Below are 25886 nucleotides of genomic sequence, written 5' to 3' on the forward strand. Positions count from 1 at the left end.
AATTTTTAAATCAAGGTTGGATGGTTTTCTGAAAGATCTGCTCCAGGAACTGTCAAGGGGCAGGCCTGTATCATATGCAAAGTCAGATGAGATGATCACAGTGGTCTCTTCTGCCTTGGGATCCATGAATCTGTGAATTACTTTAACTCGCCCCATGCAGAAGGAAGCAAAGCCCCAGAACAGGGGTGGGAAGAGGCAGAGGGGGTGGACATTCAGACTCAGCAGTGCCCCAAATTCCAGTTCCCTACGCAATTGTCTTCTGCACCTGGGAAAGGATGGTCCTGGCTACAATCTCTTTGGGGGCTGGGACTATTTTTCTATTATGTCTGTATAATGCCAAGGACAATAGAGCCCCAGGCTCTATTTGGGAGCTCTATGCAATATTGCAATAAAAAATAAGCGCATGACAAAGGTTTACCCTTTACACATAGATAGACCTGCAATCGGAGGCCAAAAATAAAACTCACAGTCTGACTCCCTGACTGTGCATTGCGCAGCGCTTGTAAGAAAATGTGCATTACAACCATGAGGAATCATCACCTGCATGGATGTCAGAGTCACCCAAGCCAACGAGACATGGTGAATGCAGTACTAGGCTGGGACATGGGGTGCGTCCTTAACAACAGGCAGGAAGGGAAGAGGTGGTCTTGTGGCTAGCCTCAGGTCCTTCACTCTGTGTCATGGTGTGACAGGACTGGATTTTCATATTGGATATGGAAGCCATTGTGTCCTTCGTATCTATTGGCACCAAATATTGTGCCAGGGGAGGGGAAGCCACGTGAGGTGTCCAGTGGAAGCTGGGGATTTCCTGAATCTCTGTGCGCTACTCGTGCGTCTGTGCCAGGTCTGCAGATAGCCTCACTGAGATGTGCTCTGAAGCTGTATTAGAAATGTTTCAGATCTCCACCCCAGCCAGGACAATGGACTGAGTGAAGGCCCAGGTGGCCAATACATGTCCTCCTGGGATGCAACGAATGGCAGCGCAGCACAGTAACGCACCGGGTCAGCTGGTAAGCCAAGACCTGACCTATGGGAGAGGAACAGAATTTTCCCCTCGCATAGAAAAAGCTATCAGATGGGCCCTGGCAGGGGCATTCTTGGTTCTTCAGTCCTCATGAGTTAAGCCTGTCTGGACTGGGGCCCGTCCCTCCAAAGGATGCTTGCAAAGACTTCCAAGAATCAGCAGATAACATCGCTGGCTGTAACTGGTGTATGTAAAGTATCGCTTTAACAGTCCTTCTCTCTAACCCGGTTCCTTCTTTCTTTCTATACACCTTTAGATATTGAGATCCAAAGGATCTGGGCAAGCGTGTTGGCTTTGGGTAACATCCAACTGTATATTGACCGAGGGCTGTGGCTGGACCCTTTGGGGCCCAGGAAAATCTGTGTGGAGTTGGCAAGAGGTTTTAAGAGCTTCTCAGCTGAGTACGGGGCTGTTCGTCTGGGCTGGTAGAGCAGCTGGGAAGTCTGGGGGCTTGCTTGCGTGGCTTCAGGCTGGCCAGTGGGGCTGGCAGAGGTGCTGTGGTGGCTGGTTGGATCTGCCTTAGTCAGAAGGAAATCCCAGCCTGGGGCTGTGAGTGGCCCAGATTTTAAGTAAAGTTACCCTGGATTGGTCTCTCTAGCTGTGCCCAGAATCCCCGTCCTATTGCAGTGCTGTAGTCATGGCAGAATCCACAGAACCTGGTCAGTTGAGCTTGGGATCAGACCTCCCGGCTGTTCTAAATTGGAGTTTTGGGTCGGAGAGTGTCTTGGTTAATGAACACAGCTGGAATTGTGTATCTGAATTCGACCTTCTCCGGTAGCGTCAAGCAGACCTCAGTAGACTGACTGCCTTGCTGGCTCTTCCAGGGGTACGGTGAAGACGTGGCTCAGAGTGAATGGATTAACAAAGTTTGGAGGCCTTCAGACTCTAAACACTGGAGCAATCCCTGCACTGGTGAGACGTGGGCTTTCCTGACACCCGTATTAACAGTCGAGCAGGGTTCTCAAACCTCCTCTGCTGCGACCCCCTCGTGGTGACCAAAATCACTGCATGGCCCTTGGATGGGGACTGAAGCCGAAGCCCCTGCTGCCTGGCAGCTCAGGATGCGTGGGGTGGGGTGGGGTGGGGAAGCCCAAGCACCACTACCTCATGCAGGGGAGCCAAACTTGAAGCCCACATGCTTTAGTCCCAGGCAGGGGGCCTGTAACTTAGGCTTCGAGGGGAGGGTGACCAGGTGCCACTTTTCAAGCGGAACACACAGGGGTCACCGACCAGCAGCTGGTGGTGGGGGGACCACAGTACAGCTCTGGCCTCCAGCATTCACAGGCAGCAGAGAGTCAAGCGAAGGAACGCAGCCCCAGCTCTGCCCCTCAGGCTGCTTCCCTCATGGGAGGGTGGGACATGCTGCACTCCCTGGCAGGAAGCAGAGCCATGCAGCCCGGGGAGCAGAGAGCAGGGGCTGCCCTGCCCACTTCCTCCACTGCTGCTCGTGAGTGACTGGAGGGTAGATGGACCCACACTGCCAGCGCAAGCCCCACCAGTCCCCTGAGCCACCAGTTGGGGAAGAGGCGGGGCAGGGTGAGCACATGGGGTGGAGCAGGGTGGGCTGAGATGGGGCCTGGGGCAGAGGGGCTTGTTCCAACCCTGCTGGTCACATGGCCAGCGGCCCCGCAGAGCCCTGCTCACCAGCTGCCTGGGGGTTCTGCGTGCTGCCCCTGCCTGAGCACTGGCTCCGTGCTCCCGTTAGCCAGACCCAGACAATGGGAGCAGGAGGGCAGTGCTTGCAAGCAAGAGCAGCACACACAACCGAGCTGCCTGCCCTGACACCCCCACCTGGCATCTGGGCCTGCTGGCTGCGTTAAGGTGTAGCAGCACCCTGGCCACGGCTGCCCATGGAAAGCCCGAGCCCCGGTCCCTCTGCACCCCGACCACGGCTGCCCACGGAAAGCCCGAGCCCCAGCCCCTCTGCACCCCGACCACGGCTGCCCACGGAAAGCCCGAGCCCCGGCCCCTCTACGCCCCGACCACGGCTGCCCGTGGAAAGCCCGAGCCCCGGCCCCTCTGCACCCCGACCACGGCTGCCCGTGGAAAGCCCGAGCCCCGGCCCCTCTGCACCCCGACCACGGCTGCCCGTGGAAAGCCCGAGCCCCGGCCCCTCTGCACCCCGACCACGGCTGCCCGCGGAAAGCCCGAGCCCCGGCCCCTCTACGCCCCGACCACGGCTGCCCACGGAAAGCCCGAGCCCCAGCCCCTCTGCACCCCGACCACGGCTGCCCACGGAAAGCCCGAGCCCCGGTCCCTCTACGCCCCGACCACGGCTGCCCACGGAAAGCCCGAGCCCCGGTCCCTCTGCGCCCCGACCACGGCTGCCCACGGAAAGCCCGAGCCCCGGCCCCTCTACGCCCCGACCACGGAAAGCCCGAGCCCCGGTCCCTCTGCGCCCCGACCACGGCTGCCCACGGAAAGCCCGAGCCCCGGCCCCTCTACGCCCCGACCACGGCTGCCCACGGAAAGCCCGAGCCCCGGTCCCTCTGCGCCCCGACCACGGCTGCCCACGGAAAGCCCGAGCCCCGGTCCCTCTACGCCCCGACCACGGCTGCCCACGGAAAGCCCGAGCCCCGGTCCCTCTGCGCCCCGACCACGGCTGCCCGCGGAAAGCCCGAGCCCCGGTCCCTCTACGCCCCAACCACGGCTGCCCACGGAAAGCCCGAGCCCCGGCCCCTCTGCACCCCGACCACGGCTGCCCACGGAAAGCCCGAGCCCCGGCCCCTCTGCACCCCGACCACGGCTGCCCGCGGAAAGCCCGAGCCCCGGCCCCTCTGCACCCCGACCACGGCTGCCCGCGGAAAGCCCGAGCCCCGGTCCCTCTGCACCCCGACCACGGCTGCCCACGGAAAGCCCGAGCCCCGGTCCCTCTACGCCCCGACCACGGCTGCCCACGGAAAGCCCGAGCCCCGGTCCCTCTGCACCCCGACCACGGCTGCCCACGGAAAGCCCGAGCCCCGGTCCCTCTGCACCCCGACCACGGCTGCCCACGGAAAGCCCGAGCCCCGGCCCCTCTACGCCCCGACCACGGCTGCCCGCGGAAAGCCCGAGCCCCGGCCCCTCTACGCCCCGACCACGGCTGCCCACGGAAAGCCCGAGCCCCGGTCCCTCTACGCCCCGACCACGGCTGCCCACGGAAAGCCCGAGCCCCGGCCCCTCTGCACCCCGACCACGGCTGCCCGCGGAAAGCCCGAGCCCCGGTCCCTCTGCACCCCGACCACGGCTGCCCGCGGAAAGCCCGAGCCCCGGCCCCTCTGCACCCCGACCACGGCTGCCCGCGGAAAGCCCGAGCCCCGGCCCCTCTGCACCCCAAATTCCTCATAACCCATCCCACCCCAGAGCCCTCACCCTGCACCCAACCCACTGCCGAGCCCCCCACTGCAGAGCCTGTCTCCCCTGGGGAGCCCTCCTCCCCCCCACACACCTGGTGAGGGGAGAACACAGGGGGCGGGGCATGCGGGGGGCGGGGCCAAGGCGCTCAGTGGCTAATGGGTGCCCCCCGCTACCCCCCCGGGCTGTGGCCCCGGCAGGGCTCCGGCGACCCCGCTCCGCGCCACGGCCCCTCCCCCACGGGCCGCCCCGCCCCGCCCCGTCCCGCCCCAGCCCCGTCCCTGGGCGGCCGCCGGGCCCGGGGGCGGGACTTGGTTCGGAAGCGAAACGGCGGCGCGGAGCCGGGCGGCAGCAGCCGGGCCGGGCCGGGCCCCACCCCCGGGCGCGCGGAGGCCGGCGAGGTGAGTCCGCGGCGGGCGCACGTGGGCCCGCGGGCCGGACCTGTTGAGGCCGAGCCGGCGCTGGCCGCCAGCGGAGGGGCCCGGCCAGGCGTGGGGGGCTGCGCGCGGGCCCGGCCCCGAGGGAGGGACCCCGGCCTGGCTGCGCGGCGGGGCGTTCCCCGAGCCCGGCCCGGCCCGGCCGCCGGAAGCCCCGCGCCGCACGGCCCAGCTCATTGCTCGCGGCGCAGCCGGGCCCGCCGCGCCTCCCCCCGGCCGCCCCGGTGCGGCACCTGCTGCTGCCCGGCGCCGGGGGGCCGCGGGCCGGGGGCTGGCGCTGCGGCGGGCTCTGGCGGCCCTGCCCGGCGCTGGCAGGAGATGCGCGCGGGGCGCGGCCGGGGGCAGAGGCTGCCCCGGGGGCGCTAAGCGTGAGCCGGGCTGGGGCGAGGCCCGCACTGACCCAGGGCTCCCAGGAGAGCCGGTGCCTTCGGGGGTCGGCCGGGAGCGGCCCTGGCCTGTCTGCCGAGGCTGCGAAGGGACGGCAGCGGAGCATCCCTGGGCGATGCCCTCTTCTGCTCGGTCCCTCTGGGGCACCTGGCGCTGGCCCCCGTGGGCAGGCGGGGCGCTGGGCTGGCCGGGCCTTTGCTCCCCCCGTGGGGCCGCTCTTACGCTTTTTAGAACAACATCTGCAACCGCTGCACCCGAGGGGACTGGTCAGTCCCTAGGCCCCGTCAGGGCGGGCGAGTCGCTTGTGGCAGAGTTGTTTGTTTACTCCCAGGTCTAAAGGATCAAACAACAAGAAGTCCTGCGGCACTTCATAGCCTAGCAGGCACACTGCAGCGCAAGCCTTCCGTGCATGCAGCTCTGCCCGGAAAGCTCGTGCTCCAGTAAATCTGTCAGTCTGTGAGGTGCCACAGGCCTTCTCCTTGCTTTTGTGGAGAGACTAGCAGGGCTGCCCCGTTGATAAAGGATTAAAATGTCTTAGCAGTATTGGTTTTAAACACTATCATCCAGTGGTTCTGTCAGCCTCTGTTTACACATGGTTTGTTTAAAACCTGTGTCCTGTGCTAGTTGGAGACCCAAGAAATCTCCTCTTCCCTGAGGAGCTCTGGGACAGTTGTGGGTAGAAGTGTGTTTTACTGTCATGGGGACCTGGTCAAAAGTAACTCAGTTTTTGCAGCAAACCAAGGGACGGTTTTAATTGGCTTCAGATTTCTTGACTGGCGAAACAGTCCTGTTGCAGTCTTTCCTCAAATATTTTGATCGGACAGGGAGGAGCTGTGTTCACACCTGATTATGTCAATGGAAATCCTTCTGGCAAAGAAAGGGAGGTGCCCCTCTCTCCAGGCTAGAGAATGATTTTACCCACAAAAAAAAAACAAAAACCCAAGCCCCCAAAAACCAACAAAGTGAGGAACACCTTTCCAGAGAAGCAGCTCCACAACTGCAGGCTAAATACATATGAGTGCCCTGCAGCATGGTGCTTTTTTTGGAACGTGCTAGGCTGGCAGCGTAAGCACAGGTAACGGGTGTTCCATACGCAAGGCTAAAGAAAAACAGAACTTCACTCTTATAACTACATGTAAGTGCAATAGTTTCTTCACCAAACAGGCCTGCTTTCACCTGGTTTGTTTGTTCTGTGCAGTCAGTATGATGTAGTTCTCGTCATTTTATTGGACTGAAGATATAAAGGGCTTGTGAGCTGTAAGCCTGTTTAGTCACTGCCCCTCAGAGATGGTTAATGTAGGCACTGAACTAGTTGGGCATTGGCTACAGTGATTGTTTCAGGACAGTTGCAGCTAAGTGAGAGAAACATTTCATTGTGTTGATAGATGTGATTTCTTTGTCATATTAATTTAATTTTGGGACTTAGGCGCCAATTAGGCTTTAACCTATGCCTAACGAGTGCAGTCCCATTAACTTCAGCTGAACTAATTCATATGCTTAAAGCTAGGTACACGCTAAGTGCCTTTCCAACAGGGTACCATAACAAACATGGGTAGGCTAGAGCAGGTGAGTTGTCATTCTTACTGGTGACTGACTAGGAATTGCACGTCTCCCACCCCCTAAACCAGTTGTCTGGCTGGTCCACCTGCTACAGCCTGGCATTGCATCTGAACATTGGAGTAACGACTTTAGTTTTACGTGTTTGTCCAGTGCCTGATGTCACAGCTCAGGGCAGCTGCACCAGCTCCTCCTCTGCAGGCCAGCAAGGGCACCCATTTCTGGCTCCCCGGCTGTCACCTCTCTTGGGTAGAGACTCATTCCTCTCTCCCTTCTGCAATGATTTTTCCAGGGTGCACAGTTCATTGCCTGCACGGTTACTCCCGGCAAGCCAAGCTGCCTGCGTGGGCCAACGTCTGCACTTTGCTTGTTTGTTGGAGGCTGAGAACAAGGTAATTGCTCACCCCCGTAAGGGCTTGTCTTGGTGTACACTGGTGCAGCTCTTCTGCTGTAGCACTCCGGTGAAGGTGTTACTGTGCTGATGGAAGAGCTTTCCCACTGGCCCAAGAGGCGGTAGCTGCGCCAGTGGGAAAAGTCCTTCCCTCCACAGAGCGCTGTCTGGTGATTTTTGCTACCCCCAAGTGATGCACCTGTACCGCTGATGGTCTGCTGTGTAGCCCTGGCCTGAGCGACAGCACAGCTCTTTCTGAGCAAGCAAGGTGACAGCAGTACTGAGAGGACATGAAAACAAGAAAGGGGTTACACGTGCTGATAAGCGTACCGAGGTTCCCCCTAGCTCCGTGAGGGGCTCTGGCAGTGTCAGTCCTTCAGACCCCCGAGGTTTTTCTGGGGTGACAAGGCCCTGTGGTAACAAGCACGCTTTCAGAACATGTGGGCCGTGCATGAGTTACTCTTTTTGTGCAGCTCGGGCCTTTGATTTTCAGATTCGAGGAAGAGGAAATCAGCAGACAGTGATTCCTTCCTCAGGGCGTAGCTCTGAGTGGTGGCTTTTTTGTTTTTTCCCCCTTTCATAATCCGAGGTGAGAATTTTGCAATTTCAGAGATAAGTGACTTCTCACTGTTCATCCAGCCGTCCGTTCTGGTCTGGTGGTGGTTCCACACAGTCCTTTGAAGTTCATAGCATTTCCCAGGGCTCAGCTAATACAGAGCCTTTCATTTAATGCAGTGAACTCCAGAGATGATTAAAGTTAAGACATGTTTTCCCCAAGGATGTTGCAGGAAATTGCTGTATCTGTTACACCTCGTATAAGGGGGGCCTGGCCTGTAGGTTCTAGTGCAATATCAATAACCCTCTTGAAATATTTAGCTCCTCTCTCTTTTGGACCCACATTTTGTCGAGCTGCTGCTGTGTTTTCTGTGTGACTTGCGTGAGGCGGAGGCCCAAGGGCCTGGCTGCTGTGCAGCATTCCAGGCTCAGGAGCAAGGCTGTTCCCTCCAGCTCAGGCTCAGGGGTGGGGACAGACTGTGTATTCCAAGTGGCACTTCGGAGCCCTTACCCTTTCTTTTTAATTCTGGTCTGCCTCATTTCCTGCCCTGTGTGCTCTCCCCTCCCTCAAACCTGTGTGATAAGCATGGTCTTGGCAACCCATGGCTCCTTCAGGAGCCACTTGCGGCTCTGAGCGCTGCTGCCGCTTAAACCAACAACTAAATACAGCTGCCGCCCTTGAGCCAACTGCACGTCGTTTGAGAGGGGGCAGCCTCCGGAGCTGCCGAGCAGTCGGGTGGCAGGGAGCCCCGGAAGCGAGAGGTGACTGTGCAGGGAGCCGCCCCACATGGTGGAAGTCTAAGCCGGCTGCGGGAAGGGGCGGCCGTGCCGAGCCACAGGAGGAGGCAGTGGGGGGAGGCGGCGGCCATGGTGGAACTGTGCACGCTGAGGTGGGTTAAGCCTGGGGACGTGGGGGAGGGCTCGGGGTGCTGCGTGCAGCCGGGGAGACTGCCACCACGCGCTCCTCCCGCCGGGGCGAGGCACGTATGCGAGTGCCCGTGTGCGTGTCCCACGCGGCAGGCTCAGGCGCAGCAGTGGTAAGTGTTTGTTTGGGGGAAAGGGGAGAATGATTTACAGACCCCGCTGGACTTTGGGAACGATGGGGGATGTCTGTTCCTGAAGACTGCTACATTAGGGTCCGTAAACCCTCAGGTTTACTCTGCTGAAGAAGCTAACGTTGTGGGGAAAGAAGCAAAGTTGTCATGCAAAAAGTAACCAGTGGGATCAGATGGGCCATTCCCATCATGGCCACAGGTTGAGGGCGCACCCTGTGAGGGGCTGCACTAGGCCCTGCATTTACTGTGCCTGGGAATTGTCGGGAGAGGTGGGGGGAAGGGAGGTGGCAGAAAGTAGAGGTGACGTGAGCTTATGGTTTGTTAATACCGGGGAGCTTGTGGGGAACTACAGAGAGAGTTACACGGGCTGGAGGAGCAGGCAGCATGGTGGCAATGAAATTTAATTTTAATAAATGAGAAATAACACACATGGGGAGAAAATGTTTTAAATGTCTCCTCGCCTTCCAAGTTCCCATGTTAACCCCATCAGCCTAAAATGGCGATCTGGTGTCCTTGTAGACAGCTCAGTAAAAACCTCTGTGCAGTTTGCAATTGCAGGCAAAAAACTAACCCGGGGCTGGAGTGTGTAGGAAATGGAATAGCCTACAAACGCTCACACTGCATCAGGCCCACAGTCCACCTAGCCAAGTATGCCGCCTTCTGACAATGGCCAATGCCAGGGGCTCCGGAGGGAGTAAACAGGCTAGGAGATCCATTTCCAGCTTCTGGCACACAGAGGCCAGGGCCGCTGTTCCCACCCACCCTGGCTAATAGGCGGTGACGGACCTCACCTCCACGAGTGTATCTAGATCTTTTTTGAACCTTGTTGAAGTCCTGGTCTGCAGCACCTCCTCTGGCAGGGAGTTGCACAGATTTTTTCCTCCCACAATGCACAGTCAAACTACCTTTTGTTTGTTTTAAAGCACTGCCCGTTAATGGCATTTGGTGAGCCCTGTTTCTGTGCTGGAGAAGGAGTGAAGTGCACTTAGTTACTTTCTCCACACGAGTCATGACTTCATACTTGCTTGTCATATTCCCAGGTATACCAACAGCAATTCTGGGCACGGAGGGAGAAAAGTCAACTGCTCCCCCGCCCCCACCGTGCAGCCATAGTCCTGCTGACAGCCTGCACTGGCTGGCGTCTTGCAAGCACCAGCTGTGCTGTGGGGTGTGCTCTTCTGGCATGGCTGTGGCTTCCCCATGCTTACCTGGTAGGATTGGGAACTGCGTAATCTCCCAAGCCCGAAGACCACTGTGCCCCCGCTTCCTGGAGGCCCTGCTCACTCCAGTCCCTCCTCCCTCTGTTGCTTGCCCTCCTCCATCTTCACAGGCTTTCTTCAGGCTGGGGCAGGTGGTGAGGGTGTGGGCTCTGGGAGGAAGTTTGGGTGCAGCAAAGCATGCAGGGGTGCAGGCTCTGGTCCTGGTGACTGACACATTAAAGCAGTAATCGATTTATGCAAAACCTCCTCAAAGGACATAGTCTAGGACAGTTCCCAGATTTGTCACCTAAAATGAAGGGCTCAGGCTTGAGACTCTCCCTAACGTTTTCAGACCAGCAGATCAAAGCAAAGAATTCATTTCGTTTCTCCACAATGCCCTTCTCATCCGTGAGTGCGCCTTTCACATCTCAGTCGTCCAGTGGGTCCACTGCTTATTCTGCAGGCTTCCTACTTGTGGACTTTTTTTGCTGTTACTTATTGAGTCTTGAGGTGTTCCTTAAATTTCTCTTTGGCCTTCCTAATTCTGTTTTTACACTTCACTTACCAGTGTTATTGCTTCTTTCTGTTTTCCTCACTAGGATTTAACTTCTACTTTCTAGAGAGGGCTGCTTTTCCTCTCGCTGCTGCTTTTACTTGTTCAACCCCAGTGGCACTTGTTTAGGTTCTCTGCTTTTGTTTTGTTTTTTTTTGTGGGGGTATACATTTAATTTGAACCTCTATTGTGATATCTTTAAAGTTCACTTGTACCTTTTAATTTCGGTTTAAGTAACTTCCTAATTTTTGTGTCACTTCTCTTTCTGAAGTTAAATGCTGCAGTGTTGGACTGTTGTGAAGTTTTCCCCCTTTACGTTCTGGTCACTATTACCCAGTGGTCCTGCTGTATTCACCCCGGAACCAGATCCTGGGCTTCACTTGGGAGTACGTGAAGAATGGTCTCCCAGGGGTTCTGGGACTAGCGGCTCCAGGAAGCAGTCATTTAAAGTGTGAGGAGACTTTATCTCTGCACCCCGTCCCAAGGTGAAGTGCACCAGTCAATACGAGGATAGTAGCGATGGGGGTTTTCAGCTGTGTGTTTTATGTTCTAGTCTCTCTAACCCTTCTGCCCGTTGCCCGGGGCAGTGTTCCGTCCTTGCGGCTGTATTCTCGTTACTCCAGCATGGAATTACTCTGCAGCGCTTCTGTGGTACGGTTTGATCAATTTGCAAGTTTTACTTCTTTGGATCCTACGCTTTCTTTCCCATGCAGTGCCACCCCCGCCAGTCCTCCTGTCCCTACTGCTCTGCCCATTGATTGTCTCATCCCACCAGGTGTCTGTGGTGCCTGTCGTAGCAGTGTTCCTGCTTAGCATGAAGCGCTCTCAGCTGCCTCTCTTGACTTCTGGCACTGGGCTATAAGCACTTAGAAGCTTGTCCTTTTGGTGCTGTCTGCCACTGCGTGCTGTGACTGAACAGGATTCTTCTTCATCTCACTGGGTCTCCTCAGATCCCACGTGTATTTTCACCTTCCCCCTCCCCTTACTGGCACAGAGACTCCCCATTAATAGACCCTCCCCATGGGCGGCTCTGTCCCAGGGGTCTCCACCCTCTTCATGCTCAAGGTCACTTTCTGAATTTAAGGGCAAACCAGGATCCCCTTTGCACCTCGCCCAAAGTCCTTGCTCACCCCGGCCCCTCCCTCCTTCGCTTCCTCTCCTCCCTCTCACCTGCCAGTCTATGGCAGGGCTTGGAGTGCAGAAGGGGGTTTAGGGCGCTGGCTCTGGGAGGGGCTGGGGTAGAGGGTGGGTTCAGGAGGAGTGTGGGGCGCTGGCTCTGGGAGGGGTTCAGGGCTGATGGTTGGGGGTTCAGGAGGAGTGTGGGGCGCTGGCTCTGGGAGGGGCTCGGGGCTGATGGTTGGGGGTTCAGGAGGAGTGTGGGGCGCTGACTCTGGGAGGGGCTCGGGGCTGATGGTTGGGGGTTCAGGAGGAGTGTGGGGCCCTGTCTCTGGGAGGGGTTTGGGGCTGATGGTTGGGGTTCAGGAGGAGTATGGGGCCCTGTCTCTGGGAGGGGCTTGGGGCTGATGGTTGGGGTTCAGGAGGAGTGTGGGGCCCTGGCTCCCTCCTTCCCAAAAGTTTCCCCAGATTCTAAGGAACCTAAATCCCACTTCCCTATGCCCTCCTCTCATCCATGCCTGGAGACGCTGCTGTTCGGCTAACTTTTCTGAGAGAAAATAGGAATCAAATCACCAGAATGCCTTTGTATAAATCAGTGATGCAGTATGGCCTGGGTGCTCTGTGTTGGACAGCCCATCTGCAAACGGCTATCGCAGAGCCGGAGGGGCTCAGCCAAAGGTATCTAGAACAGGGGTTCCCGAACTTTTCGGCATTAGGCCCCCTCTTTTGATTTTTGAGAATCCCTTGTGGCCCCCTCACCTTTTCTTTACCACCATCCAACCCCCCGTTAACAAAAAGCTCAATTCATAACTTAAGATAAACACAAAAACTTGATATAAAAATGTTATTTAAAATTCAAATTAAGCCTAAATAGTTTTTCATGGCCCAAAAATTTAATAAAAATGTAATTTAACATCAGAAACAGCAGAAACAAATGAATTTAAGGTGGAAGATGAAGCTGCCTTTGCTTCACAAGTTGGGAAACCCTAGGAGACTGACAATGGACCATCCAGGCTAAGGGCACAGGCCCCACCTTGTGAGTGCCTGGTACAGCCCAAGCTGGCCGGATGCCTGAGCCCCACGCTGCCAGGGCTGCCCACTGGAGCCCCTCCCTTCCCCCAAAGCCAGGCACAGGCAGCCCCTCATCTAGCCCCATCCTCCTCCTCTCCCCCACCCACACTTGCTCACCTTTGCAGGAAGCAGCTAGCTCCACATGGGCCTTTGCCGGCTGCCTGGTTTTTATCGTAGCTGAGCCGGGTCGCCCATGTGATATGGCAGAGGCTGCGAGCCGGAAGCAAAGTCTGGCTCTTTCTTGGGGTGGGGGGGAACGATGGGGGGCTGGGTCACCTTGCAGCCCCCCAGGAATTTCTTCACGCCCCCCAGTTTGGGAAGCGTGCTCTAGAAGAGTGAGAGGCCTAGGGACAGCCCTTGTGACGAGAGACTGCAAAGGTTCAGGTGGTTACCTTAGAGAGGGGGTGACCAAGAGAGTGATATGGTAACAGTCTAGAGGGGTGGTAGTGAGAGCTTCTGGTTTCCTTTTCTCATGGCCCCAGAAGATGGGGACAGTCAAGGAGGACATTGAAAGGTGGGAAAGTCACACCAGCTAACAGGAAATAACCTCTTCACATGATGTGTGTGTGATTAAAGTGGAACTAATTGCCACAGGATATTGTTGAGACCAAATCCGTTGAAAAGATAATTGAGTACTGACATGAACATCCTGAGTTGGCATAACCCAGGTCCCTTCCCAGATGTTTGCCACTAACCTGTCCGCACCAAGCAGCAAGCCAGTCTCCAACTGTGGCAGAGCAGGAGGGGTCCTGGGGGGCTGAGAGATCCTGCAGGCCGTCTGTCTGCTGCAGGGGTCTTGCATCAGCCTCTGGAGCATCTGGATCTAGCCACTCTGAGGCGGGGGGGGACAGCTTTGTGTGAAACTCTGCCGGGCCGGATCGGCTTGGGAGAACTCTGAGCTAGGAGGTATTCCTGGGTTTGCACGGAGACTACACCTAGCATAAGCCTGGGGACAGTGGCAAAGGGATTGTGCCAAGCAAAAGCAGATGTGTGATCTGCAATGGTCCAGGACTTAGGGCACAGAAAGGGAACCACGTGGGTCCCACCCGCTTAGGCCAGGTCTGCGCTGACCAAAAAGTTGGCCGCAGCAGATGGCCATGGGAAGCTGTAGGGCTGTGCTCTGGAGAGGGTGGGTTGGAACCAGAAGAGACGTGTCAGACACCTGGTTCCCCAGGGCAGTGGCTGCTGGTGCTGAAAGTCACACAGGGACCGGTTAGGGCCAGCAGAGGCCTCTGGGTGGCTGCTGATGACCCAGACATGCCCTAGGACTCTGGCCCTGCCATGCCCTTGTATTTCCTTTAAGCTCTGGAAGTCCTTGGAGTCCTGAACACCTGGGTGCCCTCCAGGACGTGCGGCTGGGGTCTGCGGGACAGCCGTGCGCTTCCGGAGGCTGGGGCTTTCCTTCTGCGGAGTACAATTACAAAGGGAGGAACCTGACTCTGCAGTTACATTGTAGCTGATTGATGCTGTGACACAGGCCGCGTAAGGTGAGTATTTAGTTAAACCCAAACTGTCCTTCACATGGCATCAGTCCACGGATAGACCCTCTGGCCTGCCCTTCCCCCACGGCGCCGTGTTACAGCGCACCTGGAACCCAGCGCAGAGTCTGCTCTCGGCCCTGCCGACTCTGGAACGGCTGCGGCGGGGTGTGCAGGTGGTCCGGCCTGGAACCCAGCGCAGAGTCTGCTCTCGGCCTGCCGACTCTGGAGCGGCTGCGGCGGGGTGTGCAGGTGATCCGGCCTGGAACCCAGCGCAGAGTCTGCTCTCGGCCCTGCCGACTCTGGAACGGCTGCGGCGGGGTGTGCAGGTGGTCCGGCCTGGAACCCAGCGCAGAGTCTGCTCTCGGCCCTGCCGACTCTGGAGCGGCTGCGGCGGGGTGTGCAGGTGGTCCGGCCTGGAACCCAGCGCAGAGTCTGCTCTCGGCCCTGCCGACTCTGGAACGGCTGCGGCGGGGTGTGCAGGTGATCCGGCCTGGAACCCAGCGCAGAGTCTGCTCTCGGCCCTGCCGACTCTGGAACGGCTGCGGCGGGGTGTGCAGGTGGTCCGGATGCCAGTGGATTTTCATGGCCCCCTTGTTTCCTGCCGTTTGTATCTAACCCTTCACGTTTGTAAGGAAAGCGTTTCGCTTGTAGGGAGTTGGTCTCAGCACTGTTCTGCTGGGAGTGGGAACAGCCGGGAGCCAGGGTGCCACTACCTGCCTCTGTGGCATGTGGACAGGAAGGGTCTCTGCTCTGTATGGGTCTGTAATCTCCTCCAGAGCCAGAGGAGAAGGCTCTTTCCAGGCGAATCTCTCCTCCTTCGGAGGTGGCTTGGGGAAGGACGTATTTATCGGGGGAGGGTGGTAGGCAGCTGTGTTTTGTACATGCTCTCATTGGTTTCATACTTTGAAATCTGCACAACACAGCCAGATTTTTACTTTGCTGAGAAGTGTGTAATTCACGGTGGTGCTGGGGGGGGCTGGGAATTAGCCTGGCCTGCTGGGCAAGCAGAACTGATACCTGGCTGGTCTAGGGAAGAGTGTCATGCTCAAAGGCGTTGCAAAGGAGCCCAAAGCTGTCTGCTCCCCTTACAGATCACTTGTGTGCTCTGGTAGGAGGTGGGGTTTTAAAGAGAGCTGGGCCACTGTTTGTTGTAGAGCGAGAGCTTGTGCTTAATGTAAGTCTTGGATAAACGCCCTGGCACTGTTTGGGAAGGGATGCGGTATGCTTGTTTTCAGACCCCAGCTGCTGTCTAATCTACCTCTTCCGGTGAGAGAACTCCAACAGGCGAACATGGGTTTGGTGTTTATTCCTTTGGCCAGGCTCTCTTCAGACGTTACCCAGCAGTCTCCTAACCACAGAAGGACCCAGCTTGCGTTTTCTTATGGTGATGAAGTCAAACAAATCCCCTTTCTGTGCTTCATCTCTTCTTGCTGATCCTGGTGTCAGGGCTCCACATGGCTGAGGTTTTTTGGCCGAGAGCTGCGGACCATGTGTGCGCGAGAGCTCTCCCTTGCTCGAGCACGCGTTTCTGGTGTTCCACTCGCTCTCCTAGTGGTTTGCAGGTGGCCTAGCTGCAGCTCTGGTTGTGTTATCCATGAAGACTCCTACTTCCCCAGTTTTTTGACTTGGTAGTAAGAAGCCATCCTAGGTGCTAATTTTGTTTATAAAATGTATATCCAGAACAAACCTGACTGTTCATCACGCTCTCGTTGGCAATTAAAAGAATGACATTCTACATTTTGTTTTTATACTTATCTTTTCTCCGGTATTACCTCCCTCCTGGGGCAAATGCCTTGTTACACAGACCGGTGAACGTACATGTGAAAGAGGGGGCTGAATTCATAGACTCGTAGAACACTAGGACTAGAAGGGACCTCGAGAGGCCATCGAGTCCAGCCCCCTGCCCCAATGGCAGGACCAAGTACCATCTAAACCATCCCTGATAGACATCTATCTAACCTGTTGTTAAATATCTCCAGCGATGAAATTTAATGTGGGTAAGTGTAAGGTAATGCATGTTGGAAAAAATAACCCAAATTACACGTACTACATGATGGGGTCAAATTTAGCTACGACAGATCAGGAAAGGGATCTTGGAGTTATAGTGGATAGTTCTCTGAAGACATCCACGCAGTGTGCAGCGGCAGTTAGTAAGGCAAATAGGATGTTAGGAATTATTAAAAAAGGGATCGATAATAAGACAAAAGATATCATACTTCCCCTATATAAAACTATGGTACGCCCACATCTCGAGTACTGCGTGCAGATGTGGTCTCCTCACCTCAAAAAAGATATATTGGCATTAGAAAAGGTTCAGAAAAGGGCGACTAAGATGATTAGGGGCTTGGAACGGGTCCCATATGGGGAGAGGCTAGAGAGACTGGGACTTTTCAGTTTGGAAAAAAGGCGATTGAGGGGCGATATGATAGAGGTATATAAAATCATGAATGGTGTGGAGAAAGTGAATATAGAAAAATTATTTACCTTTTCCCATAATACAAGAACTAGGGGACACCAAATGAAATTGATGGGTAGTAGGTTCAAAACTAATAAAAGGAAATTTTTCTTCACACAGCGCACAGTCAACCTGTGGAACTCCTTGCCCGAGGAGGCTGTGAAGGCCAGGACTCTATTAGGGTTTAAAAAAGAGCTTGATAAATTTTTGCAGGTCAGGTCCATAAATGGCTATTAGCCAGGGATAAAGTATGGTGCCCTAGCCTTCATAACAAGGGCAGGAGATGGATGGCAGGAGATAAATCACTTGTCTTCTGTTCTCCTTCTCTGGGGCACCTGGCATTGGCCACCGTCGGCAGATGGGATGCTGGGCTTGATGGACCTTTGGTCTGACCCAGTATGGCCATTCTTATGTTCTTATGATGGAGATTCCACAACCTCCCTTGGCAATTCTTACATCCCAGTCTCTGTGAAAACTTTGGAAAACTTTCCGGGGCTTTGCTGAACGTGGGCATGCTCTCAGTGACTTGGTAAACAGACGGTGCCCTTCGGCAGCCACTGGATAGTCCGTGACCTAGGGGAGATTGAAATTGGCTGTGATTGCTGGCCAGTAATGGCTCCTAAGCCAGGATAGCTGTGAGATGAGGGTTGGAATTAGTGTCTCCTTTGGCATCACACAAAGCTGAGTGAAAGTTTTGTTTTTAGAGCCTGTTACAGACTTATCTCCGGGCTACCTGCCTCTTGCCCCAGCTGCTAACTGCCCTAACCTCCCCTTCCTTTATGTCTGTGCCATCCAGCCTCTGTCCTTGAGGAGAAAATCCTTGCAGGCGATTAACTGAAGGGGTGTTTCCTGAGCCCCACCCTGGAATTTTTAAAGTGAAGTGGTTGAGTCCAGCTGTCTCCCACCACTTCCCCTGCAGCCTGTGGAGCAGCTTTGGTGGGAACTGGCAGTGCTGTGAGCAGCTGGTGCCACTTCCCTGTGGGTCTGCGTAGCTGTTCCCCAGGGTGGCCGGCTGCCTGGCAGGGGAGGGAGGAGAGCAGGAGAGGGCTGCCCGCGGTGGAGAGAGCCGTTGTGCAGTCTGCTTTGTCCTTTCACCCCAGACGTGGACCCTGCTCCAGGGGCTGTGGGCAGGGAGGCATCTGAGCCAGCTTGTGTGGCCCTGGGCCATGAGGCACAGGAGGGTCCCCGCTCCTTTGGTAGCACAAGCAGTGGAGGACAAAGGTGCAATACAGAGTCTGCCACCAAGTTGCGATTGTGGCCCCGACCTTTTAGAAATAAGACGCCTGGGCCTTTGGCTGACGGGCGAGGGCACCAGCCCACTGAGGGGAGCAAAGGGACTGGCTAGCTGGGCGGTAGGGAAGAGCCCTGCACGGTTCTCACAGGCTTGCAGGGTTCTGGTCCTGATGCTGCGCTCGGCTCCAGGCCGGGAGAGGAGACGTTTGCTTGCACCCTGGTCAGGACCACGGTGAGAGCTGCTGCCCGGGCGCGGGCGGGCCGCCTTTGCGGAGCTGCGGCACTGTGCCGTGAGGCTGGCGCTTTTCCTTCCAGAGAGCTGAGACTGCCCAGAGCGCAGTGCTGCTGGTCCCCGGCCGTTCCCCGCGTGGTCTGAAGCGCTGTCGGCTGGCGCGGGGACGTGAGCGCCCTGAGCAGGGCCTTGCCGGGCGGATGAACGGTTAAAACATGGGCTATTTTAAGTCCCCACAGGTGCGCAACATCCTCTGCTAGAGAGGCACTGGCGCCCCTCCCAAAGTCACCTTTGCTCTTGGGGGTAACTTCCAGGGTGGTATCGGCCCCGGGCTGCGGCATCCAGGAGCCAGGGTGGCTCAGAGGCGGCTGGTGGTCGGTACGCGTAGGCGGTGCGGTGCGCAGCCGAGGGACAGGGAGAGAGCCAGGCGCAGCACGGCAGCAGGAGGAGAGGAGCTTGTTCTCAATTGGTCTTTCCTGTTTCTTGGTAGTAAAGCACCTGTGTTCGTCTGCCCCCGCCAGGCTCTAGCCCAGTTCCCCTTTGCCTTTTTCCTCTCCACTCACTGACTTACCCACTGCTCTGCGCTTTCCTGTGTCCGTAAACCGTCTCTCCCTCTTCCTTTCACACGTCCCCTTCCCCGAGCCCTCCCCATGGTCCTCCGTAGTCCTTTGTTTCTCTTCCTGGCCCTTGCCCAGGGAGCAGTGGTCCAGCACCCGCCCTAGTCAGCCAGGAGGTGCGAGTCCAAGGCCTGAGCCTATTCCCTGGTCATCCAGTGAAGGTTCTGGGAGAAGCAGGGTCCCCTCTGGAGGCCCAGCCTGCTGGCTGCTCTGTGGATGTTTTTCTGACAGCTTCTGAGGAGCAGAAGGTTTCGGTTGGTGGGGGCTTGCTGACAGTGCTGGGCGTGGAAGGTGCCAGCCGGAGCAGGAGGTCTGGGTGCTTCCCTGGGAGGTTTTTGTTTAAAATGTCACGTGTTGACTCTCTCTCAGCGTACAGGATGGGTACCAGCTCCGCTCTCGCTTGCTGTCACTGGGACACTTGTTCCCTCTCCCCATCTCTCTGGCCCAGTTCCACTAGAAGCTCGTGTGGCTGCCCTACAGATGTGGTCACAATGGAGGCTTGAATGTTGTGGGATTATTAGGCACACTGAGTCGTCTCAGCAGGGCTGGGAACGCAAGCAGAGGCCGGTCTCCTCCAGTCGGGCAGGGGTTTGGCTTGCTCTTCCCAGCCTGCCTCCAGGGGCTTTTTCGGAAGGCCCCCCCACACGGTGCAGCTGCCCAGGGCAGGCCCTACCTGAGCAGCTACCACTCTTGGAGGTGCTGACTGCTGTCTGACCACAGGCGCACTGGCGGGAGGAGTTCATAGTTTCTAGTCAGAATCTAAATAAGTGAAGCTCGTGGCACCAGCCAGAAGCCCATCCACTCTGGGACTCCCGTGCTTTCTACCACTGAACAGGGCGCGTTGGAAAAGAAGAATGCCAGAGTGGGGGTGGTGGCATGCGAACCACTTGACCTGAAAGGCATAACAGTTATTAATTGTCAGGAGCAGATTGCCTGGTCCCTGCCTCGCTCGTCCTGCCATTCGCCAACTTATGGGAGTCTGTCATGTTTTCTCCGGGAAACATTTTTCAAGCCATATTTACAAGTTGCCCTTAACCATGTGAGTAGATTCATGTTTTCAAGGTTAGTAGCCACTACTCTGTAAGTGAAGCAGAGCTGGGCCCTCAATTCGTAGTCCCGTGTGGCACATTTGTAGGAGACAGATGGCAGAACTGAAAGGGACCTCTCGGGTCACGGAATTTAACAGGGAGGGTTGGACTCAGGCTTGTCTTTGCCAGTTTTAGTGCTTGCTCCTTCTGCATGGGTTGCAGAACTCAGCTGCTGAAGACAGTAGAGGTTGTAGAGTAGTTGGTTTTATTCCATGATTACCAGCCAGATGCACACACAAGCAAACTATGTCTGCAGCTAGAAGTTCTGTATGTTTATAAGGCGTCCTTGAATACCATGAAGAGAGGCAGAGATCACCATTTTAAAACCTGTGCCTGCAGTCCCAGTAATTGTACACATAAGGGCCACCGTATTCTAAGTAGTTCAGATGATGCCAACTTTTACACATAAGCACACATACAGACAAGATCCCTTCCCACCCCCCGAGTGTCTGTGATGCTTTATAGTATATTTGTAACCATTTTAATTAATAATAGGAAAAACTCTTACCCCTGAAGCCAAAAGTGTTCTCAGAATGTGCTTTGTGGCGTTGGACTGAGACGTCACACGCCTTCATGAGCAAAGCAGTTGTAGTCTACAGGTTGGTTTGACATCTCAGGATCTGAAGGACTAAGGCAGGTTGTAAAATGCACCAAGGGCAGTTGGCACAGGATGTTCCGGTGCACCAGCCATCACAGACCGAGGTTATGATCTGTGTTTGAAAGCACGTAGTGGTCTCACTGACCTGGGTGCTGGCCTGATCGGGGTGGAGGTGAAGGCCCAGTTGTTCTGTAGCGCACGTGGGCTCTGAATGCTCCCTTTGTGACAGTTCTGTCTGTGTGCCTCTCCTCTGCACGACAACCTTGTGGCACTTACGTGGACTGGAAGTCTGGAGTTTTTCACTCCACTATTGTACTAGGAAAGTAAAGCCCTTTCTATTTGCTTTTGCTTTCTTCCTTATTCAAGATTCCTACTGTGGAAGACTTTGCTTTCGTCCGAGTTTTATTCTCTGTACTCTTTATTGTCTCACAAAGGACGTTGCTCCTTTCCTTTCCTTTGCTGCTTGCAGGTTTTCAAAGACGATGCCTTTACTACAGTGGGACTCATTATAATCACTGGTACCAAAACCCTTGAACACTGCAAATATATGGTGCAATTTTAGATTAGACTTTACACTTGGGATACAATAATATGGAATAGCAGTGGAGTTGCTGATGGGTATATGTGTCAGAATCACCTAAATTTCCAACAAACCCAAGGGCATTGATGCTGTTATAGTCAGTATATGTATTTCTGCAGTAAAATCCAGGGCCTTCCAGCTTTGGCCTCAGCTCAGTCTAAGCCTTCCCAGAGATTCTAGCTGGTGGCTCACCGAGTCCCTTGTTTCCAAGAAATTGTCTATGAGAGCAGACAGGGCCAGTAAGTTTGGAGCTGGTTCAGAGTGTCAGTCTAATATGATGTGGCTTCTGGGTACAACTCAGGAAATCAGTCCAGGTATCTTTGCTTAAATCCAAGCCACTCACAGCCCCAGGCTGGGATTTCCTTCTTACTAAGGCAAACCCAAACAGCTGCAAAATACCTCTGCCAGCCCCACTGGCCTACTCAGAAGCCACACAAGCAAACCCACAGACTTCTCAGCTGCTGTACCAGCCCAGCCCAACAGCCCCAGTTAAGGTGGGTGGTTTTTAAAACCTATGTCACCGGCACCACACAGGTTATTCCAGGTCCCAAAGGGTCCAGCCACAGTCCCGGTCAGTATACCATTGGCTCTTACCCAAAACAGCATGCAAATGTCCAAATCCTTCAGACCTGAACACCTAAAGGCTTATTAGCGGAGAAAGAAAGAGTAGGGTTAGCGAGAGAAATTGTTAAAGTGATGCTTTACATACATCAATGACAGCTATTGCTGCAGCCAGCCCTGTTCTCTGCAGAGTCTTGGAAATCTCTGAAAGCCCAGCCCCTGAGGGGGGTGAGTCCAGGGCACGTAGTCTTAGTTGCTGGAGCTCTGGCGAGCTGGAGCGTGCATGCTGGAACGGGAGCAGGGACAAAAGGCAAAGCCTTTCCCTCGGGATGGAAGCTGCTCGGGCCCTTCTATGGCTTTCCCATGTGGATGGAAACTGGAGAGTCCGGCTCACCTGACTCAGGTGGGCTGCGGTGGCAGACTGCCACTGGCGGGATCCCAGGAGACAGCCCCACGTTTCTGAGCTGTGTCGGCATTCTAGGCCTTTGTTTCTAGCCCACTCGTCCTGGCTGCCACCACGTAAACGTCCCCAAAGCCCGTTTTAGGCTGTGTTGACGCAGCAGCAGCCTCCAGGGCAGCAAGTGGAGTCAGCGGCGGCAGCACTTGGGGCTGCACGTGGGGCTGCACGTGGCTCCTTGAAAAGCCCTGTGCAGATCGGGGGTGCGGGTGGCCCCTGTGAGCTAGACCATGAAGCGGGTGCCAGTTCAGTGTTAGATTTCCCCCTGGCGTCTGGGCTCGAGACTGAGCGCGCCCAGGTTTTAAGCTCTCCTCCCAGGACAGGCTTTCTCACCCTCCTCTCGGACTCTCCGCTCCTCTGGCCTCCCTCCAGTCTGTGCATGCTTTCCCCAAAGGGTGGGGCCCCAAGCTGGACCCAGCACAGCTTCCCAGCACCACGCCGAGTGGGACACTTGCCTCCCGCGTGGTGCATGCAAACCACACCCCAGTTACGAACCCCCCAATGACCCTGGCCTTTCCCACAGCTGCCTCTCGCTGCTGATCTGTTGGCGGTGATGTGCCGAGGTCTGCAGGTCCTTCTCAGCAGCACTGCCTCCTGCCCATTAGCAGTGTGCCTGACGCAGTTCTGATTTTACACCTGCCTCCCTTGGGTGCCAAGTGGGACCTCTCCCTGCTGCCCTGTACTCCTCTGGCTGGAGTGTGCGTGGTGCTGTGAGTGTGGTAGCCATCGCAAGGTGTGCTGGAGGCTGCCTTTTGAGTCCTGGGGAGCCTGGGCAGGTATTGTTCATTGCACTGCAAACGGCCCTGAAGAAACCAGGCCCCGTGTCTCCTAAGCTGCTCTGTTCCCAGCGGCGATAGAGGCGCAGAGGGAGGGTTTCTCAGGGTGTCTGCATGACTGCTTTACTATGCTGGAACTGTCTCGCTCAGGTGTGTGGGAGCAGCTGTGTCGATGTTCCCAGCACTGTTAGCTGCTCCCCTCGGCGACGTGGTTTGCCTCCACCACTGCCATGATGGTCCCTTCAGCTGAGCTGAGCTGTGCAGACAGAGCCGCAGCTGCAGTGGCCTTGGCAGAGAGCACAGTGAGCTGAGAGGGGCCTTTTCGCCGAGGGAGTGACTCCGAAGCTGGCGGCTGGTGGCTCAGCCCCTGTGCAGCTCTGAGCTCCTGTAAAGTGTTGGTGTTGCAGGTCAGGCGGGCAGCACACGCCTACCTGCACTGCATGGCTGTCTCAGCCTGCCTGGCCAGACAGGCCCCAGTTGCCGTTTGCTCTGCTTCCCTCTCTTCCCCCACCACTGCCAGGTTTCTGAGTCACCGGTGACATGTGAGCAGCGTGTGCTGTCAGTGCTACTTGGCTGGCAGAAGTTTCTCGCTGAGCGTCTCGAACGCGGAAGTGTAATCGGGGGATATGTCCCTCCTGGCCCTGGGTGTTCCAGCCCCAGACTCCGGCCTAGCTCAGAACTGAATTTCTCAGTGACAGTCACTAGAGCAGTGTAAGAAGTCCAGGTCGGAGTCTTGGTTTCCTAGCGTATCTCCTTTTCGAGAGAGCCCTGCTCAGCGTCGAAGGAGAATAGACCATAATTACAGCTCTGGTATTTAAAGCCCAATCTGAGTCTGTTCTGTATTTCCAAGCAGTGGTGACTTAGAGATGTACACTTGATTTTCCAAACCACCCGTTCTGGGCTGCCATACACCTTATTACACATTAGGGTAAAACCAGTCCCACCAACCCCAAAGAGGTGTCCTCTTTGTCATTCTCTTTGACTTCAGTGGCATGAACATTGCCTGCCAATTTCAAGCCTTCAGTGTGTGCTAGAACTGGCTCCACAGTGCAGAGTTGTCCTGTCAGGACAAGGCTTTGTGTTTGAAGCACGTTGTTTTGAGTTTGCTAATGTGATGTCTCAGGGCCCAGAGGTGGAAGACAGAAGCCACCCTCCTTTGCTGACCTCAGGCTCTAGCTTAAAGAAGTAACTTGTTTAAATAGGCCACTTTGTGTGTGTGTTTTATTGTTCAGCACTAGTGAAAGAAAAGCTAAAGAATGCACAAGATGCATTATAAGAGGGAGACAGACAGTCTTGCTGAGAATTAAACCCTGAGAGTGACTGACAGGTGAAAGGGCCAGTATGCCACGATATGAGCCACACACCAGACCATGATTACAGATAAGACACTTCTTGGTCAATTGATTGAACCACCAGGTTTTGACCGAGTTCTCTGACATCCTGGGGCCGTGCTCCTATGTGAAGTCTGGCAGCAGCCTTTAACAATCTCACCTTCCTCTTTCCTGGGTCTCCTAATACCTTTTCCTACTATAATCTCCTTCCAGGCCTTCTGCGTTGAGGGCTTTTGAGCGGTGGGTGCAGGGGAGAGGTGATCTCGCACAGCGAGGAGCAGACTGTGGCTGAGACGCATCCAGCTTCTGCAACCCGGCCCCTGCTCCTGGAGGGCGAGCAGCTGCCTTCCCTGTAATGTGAGCTCTGGGGCGGCTGCTCAGGAGAGACTCGGGTGCTGCCCAGCCCACGAGCAGAGTGCCCCGGCGGCAGGGTGCTTTTTCAGTGACAGTGCACATTTGCACACGCCTCGGTGCCCAGAGGAGCATTCCTCCTGCACACAGATGGAAGAACTCGGAGCATTGGAAAGCAGTGTGAGGTTCCGTTGAGGGTCTAGGGACCTGGAGAGGCCATCGAGTCCAGCCCCTGCACTCACAGCAGGGCCTAGCACCATGCCCGACAGACCCTTGAAGGGGCCTCCACGGACTGAGCTCCCAACCTGGGTTTACCAGGCCTATGCGCTAACCAGTGAGCCACCCCAGCCCCAAGCATTTGAATTGTGCCCCGTGTGGGGGAGGGAAGGGGGAGCGGCGTGAGACTGGAGCGTTGGCCATGGCGTGGAGCTGGGGGCTGCTGGCCTCTCAGGGCTTGGCTTTCGTGCTCGCTGCGAGAAGGCTGTTGGCTCCGATTTTAGTGCCTGCCTCTTCGGCACTCCTCCGCTACGAGGCAAGCACGGCTGCCCATGCAGCCGCTTCATCTGGGGAAGAAGCGGGGCTGCCCTCGTCCACTGGCGCTGTCGGGCTGCTCCGAGGCAGAATGCGCAGAGCCGGGTGCTTCTGGCGTGGGGCTGCGGACCCACGGAACTGTGGTGCGGCGTCATTGCAGCCTGAGCTGGAACTGCGTAGGGCTGGGTACCTCCTTGCACGCTGGCCTAGCACAGGCGAGGAGTGTGGTCGCAGGGCGTTTGTGTGAGCAGCGCCAGGGCACTCAGGCCTCACACATGCAGCTCCGGCCCCTGCTGGGCCAGCTAGCCGGAGTGTAAGGCACCACATGGCATGAACCAGTAATCTCCAGGCGTGTGCGAGTGCACTGGGGTTACGCCGCTCGTTAGTGCTGCAGTAAAGACAAGCAGGAAGAGCTGCTACACCACCTTGTAGCCAGCTCCACAGCAATGCCTTTGACGAGCCCAGACCCCACTAGCCAAAGGCAGCAGTCTGCACCCACCTGCCTGCTCGCTACCTCGGTAAGGTGCGCTCCAAGCAAGCCACATGCACGCCCTTTCCCTTAGAAAAGAGCTGCAGACCACAGCTCCTCTTGCTGCCGTCTCAAGCTACGGAGGCTGTTTGCAGCCAAACGCTTCGCTTTGCTTCGAATGTACATCACGGTGTAGATGTAGCCTGAGCCCGTCTGGAGAGCTGCTGGTACCTGTGCTGCAGGGTGCCGGCTTTCCCGAGGGCCTGGCCTCGCTCCCAGGGAGGAGGAGAGTCGGACCGCGTGCTCTCTGCGTGCATGTGCTAAAGGAAAGCTGACGGCTGTTCCGCCTTCGTTTGTGGGCAACAGAACAATGTGCTCCACGTGTTCACTATTGAACAGTTCCCAGCTGCGGAAGCTAGTGCTGTCTCTGCACCCGGTCGGGGAAGAT

General features: G+C 56.2%; 1 protein-coding gene across 2 annotated transcripts in view; it reads left to right on the plus strand.

The window, feature by feature from the left end:
• Positions 1-4624: 4624 nt before the first annotated feature.
• Positions 4625-25886, plus strand: part of ZNF710 (zinc finger protein 710) — a 46693-nt gene continuing 25431 nt past the window's right edge. Inside the window, exons 1-2 of one of the 2 annotated variants that reach the window (XM_075006569.1) lie at positions 4625-4758; positions 7031-7130. The gene's annotated coding sequence lies outside the window, so the exon portion shown is untranslated. The remainder of the gene's footprint in view (positions 4759-7030; positions 7131-25886) is intronic. The other variant, XM_075006568.1, reaches the window with a different exon arrangement.

The sequence above is a fragment of the Carettochelys insculpta genome, chromosome 12 (assembly GCF_033958435.1).
Source record: "Carettochelys insculpta isolate YL-2023 chromosome 12, ASM3395843v1, whole genome shotgun sequence".
Classification (NCBI taxonomy): Eukaryota; Metazoa; Chordata; order Testudines; family Carettochelyidae; genus Carettochelys; species Carettochelys insculpta.